Raw genomic sequence first — 10059 nt, 5'->3', positions numbered from 1 at the left:
TAGTTTGTTCCCTAACCACAAATTAACCATGGTTTTGCTGCACTAACCATAGTTTAAACATGCATGTAGTAAACTGTGGTAATACAAATGCTAACCAATATGCCAAAAAACCATGGTAAATTTTCTTAAGGGTTTTGTATGTGTACACTTTCTTCCTTTCTTTTTTCTTTGTTTTGTTTTTATAACTGTACTGGCTTAATGGCTTGATCTTTTGTACTGTTAAATAAAAAGAAAGAAAGAAAAAGATACATTTTCCAAATTCCCAATCTAATTCAAATGATTGGTGAATCGCAATCGGCACTCCTCAGTCCCGATTTGAATCATATGATTTGTGACACGCGCTCCAAAGTCCCAAACTGAATCAAATGATTCACGATACGCGCTGGGAAGTTCCAATCTGAATCAACAGATACATGAACCTACTCTTGACGTTCCGATCTGAATCAAATGATTCACGATACGCGCTGGGAAGTTCCAATCTGAATCAACAGATACATGAACCTACTCTTGACGTTCCGATCTGAATCAAATGATTCACGATACGCGCTGGGAAGTTCCAATCTGAATCAACAGATACATGAACCTACTCTTGACGTTCCGATCTGAATCAAATGATTCACGATACGCGCTGGGAAGTTCCAATCTGAATCAACAGATACATGAACCTACTCTTGACGTTCCGATCTGAATCAAATGATTCACGATACGCGCTGGGAAGTTCCAATCTGAATCAACAGATACATGAACCTACTCTTGACGTTCCGATCTGAATCAAATGATTCACGATACGCGCTGGGAAGTTCCAATCTGAATCAACAGATACATGAACCTACTCTTGACGTTCCGATCTGAATCAAATGATTCACGATACGCGCTGGGAAGTTCCGATCTGAATCAAAAGATACATGAACCCGCTCCGAAGTCCCGATCTGAATCAAATGTTTTGCAAACCCGCTCCAAAGTTCCCATCTCAAATGATTTGCGATACATGCTCCGAATTCCCGATCTAATTCAAATGATTCTGCACTCCTCAGTCCCGATTTGAATCATATGATTCACGATACGCGCTGGGAAGTGCCGATCTGAATCAAAAGATACATGAACCTACTCTGAAGTTCCGATCTGAATCAAATGATTCGCAATACGTGCTCGAAGTCCCGATCTGAATCAAAAGATTCGTGAACCCGCTCCGAAGTTCCGATCTCAAATGATTTGCGATACATGCTCCAAATTCCCGATCTAATTCAAATGATTCACGCTCCAAAGTCCCGATCTAATTCAAATGATTCGTGATTCGCGATCCGCACTCCTCAGTCTCGATTTGTATCATATGATTCACGCTCTGCGCTCCGAAGTCCCAATCTCAATCAAATGTTTCGCAAACCCACTTCCGATCTCAAATGATTCGCGATACGCGCTCCGGAGTCCCGATATGAATCAAACGATCTGATCATTACAACATTTGAAAATCAATGGCTCTTTTGATTTGGTTTTTGCTAGCGAATCGAATTTGAGTTTGAATCAGTTCTCTCATCATTAACAAAGAGAGCATTTAATGTTAGCATATTCATCAGGGTAAACTTTATCATTCAACTGAACTGTGCTCGTATGTTTTAAACACTTCGACTCCTTATATGTTCTTACTCCACACATGTATTCAATGTAGGTCCTTGAAAGTGTGCAGTTTTCTAGTGTATTTATTTAACTTCTCAGGTATGTATGGTATTAATTTGGAATTATGTATGTATCGAATCTACTTTAGTAAGAAGAGTTTCAGCATCAGATGTGCTCTTTCTCAGGTGAATCTCTATCCTGAATGCACCTCTGGTCTGCTTCTGTCTCTCTTAATAATTCATATGGCCTGACATTGTGCACTGCATCTGATGATATTCAATATGTAGTGAGTGTGAGGCTTTGGCAGAGAGGACATGAGTGAAGGGCGTCTCCTGAATGAGTCTTCACATCAATAAAACACCAGCTGACATGTCATCCACAATAAGATGCTTTAAAGCTGCTTTTGCTCTGACAGCTGCTGTAAATGTTCAGCTCAAGCAGGTCAGAGACTCATTAAAAATGTACTTTTGCTCCTGAGTGAATATTATATTGTGTTCATAGAAATATAAAATGGCATGTGTGTGTGTGTAAGCAAATCAAGTCATGTGACTCCCTTATGAAACAAAAAGATTTGAAAAAATACTGGAAAATATATTGCCATATATTAAATACTACATTTCCATATATGGGAGACCAGTGCTTATGACATTTGTCATTATAGTGCAATATATGCAATGACCATGCATGCATAGCTATATATAAAAATACACAGGAAGAAAACAACTGCACTACATTTTTACATGTAATAGCTGTAATACAGCAAATGATTTCATTTCTCCTTCATGAGTTAATGAATGGGTTAACATAAAGCTGAACACATATTCATAAACGTTTATCTCACTTTACTGTTTGCATAATAACATGTCATACGAAAATATGTGTGATGACACATAAGACATTTTTGGGGGAATTGGATGTCTTGTTAAAGTCATGCAACGTGGTTGTGAAATGTGAAAATATATATATATATATGAAGTGTAAAACCATATAAAATGCCATACATTACAATAGGCCTATATATAAGTGTGTTGTCACATATTTGTAAATATATGAAAAGCGTATTGTGTATTATTCAATATAATGCAATATATTACCACAATATATTATGTATATATATTTAAAATGCATTAAATCATGTAACATTTTGATCTTTAACATATAAGGAAATATATTTTCGTTGTGCAAGGGCTGACACGTTGGAGGGACGATCACAGGAAAATGCAGAAGCTGAAAGTGCAAAAAAAAACAAACCTCATTGCATCAGAAATCATAATGATGAAAAACAGATGATCATATGACTGAGATCAAATCACATTCAAATCCAACAGACATCCACTGATTGTTTCTGAAATAAAGGGGGTTTTCACGGTGATGCCACAGAAGAACCATTTATGGTTCCTCAAAGAAGCTTTCAGTGATCAGTTCATAAAAGAACCATTTTTTTCTTAGTCTGAAGAACATTTATAATAACCAGTGTTGGGAAGGTTACTTTGGAAATGTAACAGGTTACAGATTACAAGTTACCCTACTTAAAATGTAATAAGTAACTATTTCAATTACTTTATTAAAGTAATGTAACTGATTACATTTGATTACTTCTAACAAATGTTTTCTACTGATAATCATTTTGAAACATGTAAAGCAGGCAGGTTAACCTCAACACTGATTACTGTCAGACTTTCACAATCCTTCATCACTTGAATTAAGATTATAATCATTGAATTTTGAAGCACAGCCACCACAAAACCAGACTTTAGCACCTCTTTTTACTTTGAGATTGATTTGAGGTTAAATACAGATTTAAAACCATAAGATAGTTTAATAGATTTGAAATGAAATCTTTGCAAAGCGATATATCAGGAAACATCTAACAGTGCTGTGGAAAAACAGTTCATCTTAAAAATAAAGCATATACATAAATCCAAACAGGGGGAAAAAACAGTTATGTAATAGTGTCCTAAACTCCTGAAACATTAGTGTCTCATATTTTAGAGCAGTTGATGCAATTTATGAAAGAAATCATTTAAATCTGTATGCGTGTGAAAATATTCAGATGTAATCTTTTTTGTAATCTTTAAAATTTTTACAAGTAACTGATTACAGTTACATTTATTTTGTAATTAAATTACGTAATTCCGTTACTCCCTAACACTGCTAATAACCCTTTTTCCACTATAATAAATACACTTACTGTATATATAGTAGCCTATATATATACTTATACATTTATATAACATACATAGTTTACATTTCGAATTTGCACATAATATACCTGTACATACAAATTGTCAATTTGTACATTGTTATTCCCTATTTACTTGTTCTATTTGTATTGTTTTATTGTCATTCTGTTGCACCGCGGAAGCTTCTGTCCCGAAAACTAATTCCTCGTATGTGTAAACATACCTGTCAATAAAGCTGATTCTGATTCTATAATGCACTGGAAAGCAGCTGTATTTGAGGAGTGTGTTGTGCTGGTTGAGGACAGCAGGTGGCAGCAGTGAAGCGCTGGTGTTAGTCCTCTGATGGATGTCAGTGACTTCACAAACATTCATGATGGAAAATGATTGGGGATTCCTGATATATAAATGCAGCGGTGGGCTCCTCCGTTCCTTCGTCCTTTGAGACGTGAGGTTGATCTGAAGTGTTTTTGTGATGTTATTGTATCTGCTCGCTCCATGACTCCAGTCGGCCGTAATTACAGGCCTGCAGGTCCAGCGGCTTGAGCTCTGAATCGGGCCGCTCTCTGATGTCTGATGGAGGAAAATGATTTCCACTCTGCTCTGTATGATTCAAACGCACTGGAGCAAACCACAATGATACGTAATGACACATAAATCATACTCGAGGAGGAAAAACAAGCATCGAGAGGAAAAAGCGTAGGCCAGCGCATGTTGTGCGAACACGCCATCTGCAGCCTTTAAAGCACAGATCTTTGAACATCGCTGCCTGGGAGAGAGAGCTTTGTGTAGCGGATCTCAGATCTTAGGCTGATGTTGGCAGAGCACCAGCTCAAAGGAAAAACAGGGAGGATCCGGATATCCATCCCATTAGCTACACACTCTTCCTGAAGGGCTTTTCCAGCAGCATCCAGGAAGAGGATGAGGAGGTCAGAGCGCCCTTCCTCCTCCGTCATCTGTCCATCAGCTGCTCTTCTGCAGGACTCAGCACAACATCAGGCCCAGAGAACACTAAGAACCGTCTGCCATGTTCTCGATACCTTACGAAAACCTTATTTCTGAAGCAGGGCTCTTATAGTTAACTAAAACTAAACAAAATTTGTTTCTTTAAATGTAATAAAATATCAAAAGCTAGTTTATTTCAGCAAGGCAACATTTCCCATTTTAATTTAGTCAAACTTGTACTAAAATATCTCAAACTAAAACTGAAATAATGATAAAACCATAAAAAAATGTTTTTAAGGTAAAACCAAGTCAAAAAATTTTTACTTGAAAATAATGCATGTTAACTGAAGTAAAATAATATTTAAAAACTAAAATTATAGAGACATTTCAAGCAATAACTACTAAAAATGACAAAAACAAAATTACTATAACTTTAACATTTAAAATGCTAAAACTAAAATCATTACTTGAAATAAAATAAACATTAAGTAAAATATAAAATAAAAGAAATAACTAGTTTAACTTGATGAACTAACCTAACTAAAACTAAAAGTGAAATAAAAATGAATAAAAACGATATCGACATGAATAAAAAAACTAAAACTACAAAAAATTAAAGCTTTAACTAAAATTAAAAACTGATTCAAAATATCAATAAAACTATAATCTCAATGATACATCCATTTTTGAAAATGTTTTATAAATGGATTTTCTTGGTTATATGAACATCAAAGGAATTGTATCATTTTGCAAACATTATGCGAATGTTACTTTTGAATGTTCTCTGAACGTTCTGAAACAAGTAACATTTAAAAAAAAAAAAACATTAGACAAACGTCCAAATAAATGTTTCATGAAACATTCCATATGTATAAATATATGTAAATGATGGTGTATATGATGTATAATTAACATTCTGAGAACATCATTAAAGGCCAGATAAACAAACATTCTGAGAGAATCCTAGCAGACCGTTTGAGAATGTTTCCTGTTAGCTGGGAACAACTCATGACACAGAATGAAGCCGCTCGCTGTGTTGTGATTACGCTGGGTGTTATGTATCTAGGTCCCTCACGTCTGATGCTCTGCTTATTTATGAGCTATATTCATCCTTGAACGAGTTCAATCTCTTCACACGTTCCATCTGCGTGCATCAGTTCTCCAGCCGCTGAAGCAAAGCTCGTTTGTTTAATGAGGAGAGCTGAATATATTTACACACTTAAACACTGAGCTCTTAAATTATGAAGAACGCTGTACTGGATGCAGTGAAGTGGGTTTACTATTTAATATTCGGTTGGACTATATTTCACTGTTTTCTAATATTACAAATTGCTATTATTATTCATTTTATCTAATAGTATGTCATTTCTCTGCCTTTTTGACCGATTCATGGCAGTGAATCAGTTCGAGAGTCGTTTGCTGATGAGTCAGACTCCACTGTTCACACTGTTTTCAAACAGGTTTCCTAAACACAGAAAGTGTGCTCGAGTCTGCAGGACGTCACTCTGTTTGTTCAACTGAGATTAGAACAGATTTTTTCATGTAGAATGTAATAAAAAAAAAACACTAAAAAAAGCTGTGAAGTTGCAGTTGGAAATAAAAAAGATTACTGGAGTGAGTTTTACAAGAAAATACTATTTCAGTTTTCTACATCAACATTTCTTATTTACTTGCTGTTTTTGTAATTATTTGTAAAACTGACTAACAATTTCTGAGTCAAAATAGCTTCTACACCAAATTTAATTCAGCATACTTCAAATATTATGAATATTTGGTATTGTAAATATTTGAACAAAACATTTTTTTACATTTACATGCTTTGCTTTTAAGGAATGACAAACACTGCTTTCATGCACATATTGTTTTATTCATGTGATACACTCTCAGAAAAAAAAGGGCATAAAAGCTTTGAAAAGGTACACCTTCCTTTGTACCTACAGTGTCCATACTAGTACATAAAGTGTACCTTTTGAGAAGGTGCAGACCCCCCAGTGCCTTTTTTCTGAGCATGTATGGCAGTAAATGATGTGCTCAGATTTGGCTCAGAAGGCATCTGTTTCAGAGGAGAAACCAGACGTGAAACGCTTGTGCACAAACACAATCGGACTCACAGTCCTCCAGACTCTGTCACGGTGCGTCTGAAGAGAGGCTGACGTGTTCTCAGTGCTCATAAACATCTGTGAGACACGATCGGACTCGCCTGCGCTCCTGCTTCTCAGGCCGGCGAGACTGTGTATCTAGGAATCTGCTGGCTCTCTCGCGGGTAAATAAGCACTGCTGGATTCTTCAACTGACCCGACTGAAGGTCAGCGAGCACAGAACAGAAACTGTCTTTCTAGCAGGATATGATGAATAAGAAATGCGAGCTCTGAACAGTCGGATAACGTTGGACTCGCTCATACTCGCATGCATAGCCAGTAAGTAACTGCAATGCACGGCTGAAAAATTGATGAGCACTATGGTGTGCCAGCGCTGGGGCAATTATTTATTCAGCAGACGCTGTGAGTGCTTGTCACTATACCAGCAGGTTTACCTACATCTAACCTTTCAGAGCCGCAGAGCCATGCAAACGTGTATTTAGGGCTCCAGCGCCTCATCAGCTCTCATTATTTCAGCAGACGCGCTGTTTAAGGGGCAGCTGCTCCCCAAAGATGGCCTGAGCCCACGGTTCCTCCACTGTCACTCTGTTACAGCCCTCGAGTCAGAAGTGTGTGACTTATTCATGGCTTGCGCAGTTCCGCTGAAGAGCAGGCCGAACTACTCCATTCCTCTTCCTTCAGATGTGTAACTTATATAGTACAACTTAATATGTTTTCCTTTTTAATTTAAATGTTTAAAATTAATGTAATGTTTAATATTTCATTTTAAATCATATTAATTTTGTGTGTGTGTGTGTGTGTGTGTATTTATATATATATAGCCCTATACTTAAATTTTATTCTGCTGATTTGCTGCTCAAGAAATATTTATTATCAATGTTGAAAAGGCAGTTGTGCTGCTTTTTATATATTTGTGGAAACTGATACACATTTTCTGGACTGTTTAATGAATAGCAACTTCAAAACAAACAGCACTGATTTAAGTTAGAAATCTTTTATACCATCCTTTTATAAATGTCTTTATGAGTTTAATATTTAATATTTATAGTTTCATTTATTTTAGAGTTTAATTTATTAATATTTCATTTTGAGTTTAATCATAGATAAATTATATAATAATATTATTTAATAATAAATCATTAAATTGTTTACAAAAGTTCTCAAATAGGTTCACATAGCCAGGACTATCTGCAATATTGTGGCCATCTAGACATTTTATGCAACATTTAAGTTGGGTAAAAGTAAAACTCATATATATGTATATAAAAATACTGGATATTTATACAATCTCTTTCAAATTTGAACCTGACAAATCCAGTGACTATGCAACGCACATCAGATGTTGCATATACAGTCTATGGGTGGCCCATATGAGGCTGAGACTAGGTATTTTCCATCTAATTTCAAGGAAAAACATTTATTTGCAAGCTGAAAGCCAACATTGGTGGCCCATCTGCTGGTTCTGTCCAAAACTGGGCAGCCTGTGGGGTGACAATCCTGATTTAATGAACTCAACATGTGCCAGTTACCTCTCTCTCTCTTTTTAGCCCCATCAGTCATGATGCAAGCATTTATAAATGAAGGAGGGAGGGGAAAGTTTCTGACTCTTGTTGACTGATCAAAATGTTTTCACACACACATGCACACACACAATTGCACGCTTTCTGGCCACTGCCCAACACTTTACACTGTTTACACACACTCTCAGCGCTTACAACCACATGCTGTTAGGATCCTGTTAAATGGGAAATAAAATATTAATCCCTCAATCACCTTCAGAAATTGAAAATGGGCAAAGCACTTACCATTTTATTATTGATTTCGTGAAAATGAATTTCACAGACTTTCTCTACAATGTCTTCATTCTCGAACGTTACGAAGCCAAAGCCTGTGGAAAGAGAGACAGAAACAGAGGAAGAGTCAGTCGTGTGCCTTTTGAACTCAAACTACGACAGATTTCGGCCTCCGTCAGAGGAGAGAGCGTGGGGAGTTCAGATCTGAACGGACATTGTCTTTTTGAAAGCCGGGCGCTGATGAAATCTCTCTCACGACCGGGCAGACGAGGGGGAAATCGGACAGCAGAAAAGCACAAAGACTGTTAATGAGATTCATAGAGCCACATCTGAATTTCATTAAATGCGTTCTGCGGTGCCTTCATTGAAATTTCACCGTATAACAAGCTCCCGTTTTAATGTAAATGCAGGGCCGGAGATCCCTGAATCCGTGTGTGTGTTTGTGTGTGTGTGTGTGAGTGTCTTCAGATCATGCAGGGGTTTCTGTCTCTTCATATCTCCTGTGTTGTTCGGCAGAAGAACAGCGCGTCCTCCGAAGGTGAGCGAGGCTGTGGGAACAATGGCTCTGGAAGGAAAAACAGGGAGGATCCGGATATCCATCCCATTAGCTACACACTCTTCCTGAAGGGCTTTTCCAGCAGCATCCAGGAAGAGGATGAGGAGGTCAGAGCGCCCTTCCTCCTCCGTCATCTGTCCATCAGCTGCTCTTCTGCAGGACTCAGCACAACATCAGGCCCAGAGAACACTAAGAACCGTCTGCCATGTTCTCGATACCTTACAAAAACCTTATTTCTGAAGCAGGGCTCTTATAGTTAACTAAAACTAAATAAAATTTGTTACTTTAAATGTAATAAAATATCAAAAGCTAGTTTATTTCAGCAAGGCAACATTTCCCATTTTAATTTAGTCAAACTTGTACTAAAATATCTCAAACTAAAACTGAAATAATGATAAAACCATAAAAAAATGTTTTTAAGGTAAAACCAAGTCAAAAAATTTTTACTTGAAAATAATGCATGTTAACTGAAGTAAAATAATATTTAAAAACTAAAATTATAGAGACATTTCAAGCAATAACTACTAAAAATGACAAAAACAAAATTACTATAACTTTAACATTTAAAATGCTAAAACTAAAATCATTACTTGAAATAAAATAAACATTAAGTAAAATATAAAATAAAAGAAATAACTAGTTTAACTTGATGAACTAACCTAACTAAAACTAAAAGTGAAATAAAAATGAATAAAAACGATATCGACATGAATAAAAAAACTAAAACTACAAAAAATTAAAGCTTTAACTAAAATTAAAAACTGATTCAAAATATCAATAAAACTATAATCTCAATGATACATCCATTTTTGAAAATGTTTTATAAATGGATTTTCTTGGTTATATGAACATCAAAGGAATTGTATCATTTT

Source organism: Sinocyclocheilus rhinocerous, unplaced genomic scaffold (assembly GCF_001515625.1).
Source record: "Sinocyclocheilus rhinocerous isolate Xijiao unplaced genomic scaffold, SAMN03320098_v1.1 scaffold1049, whole genome shotgun sequence".
In the NCBI taxonomy this organism is placed as follows: Eukaryota; Metazoa; Chordata; class Actinopteri; order Cypriniformes; family Cyprinidae; genus Sinocyclocheilus; species Sinocyclocheilus rhinocerous.
This window is presented reverse-complemented; position numbering follows the sequence as displayed.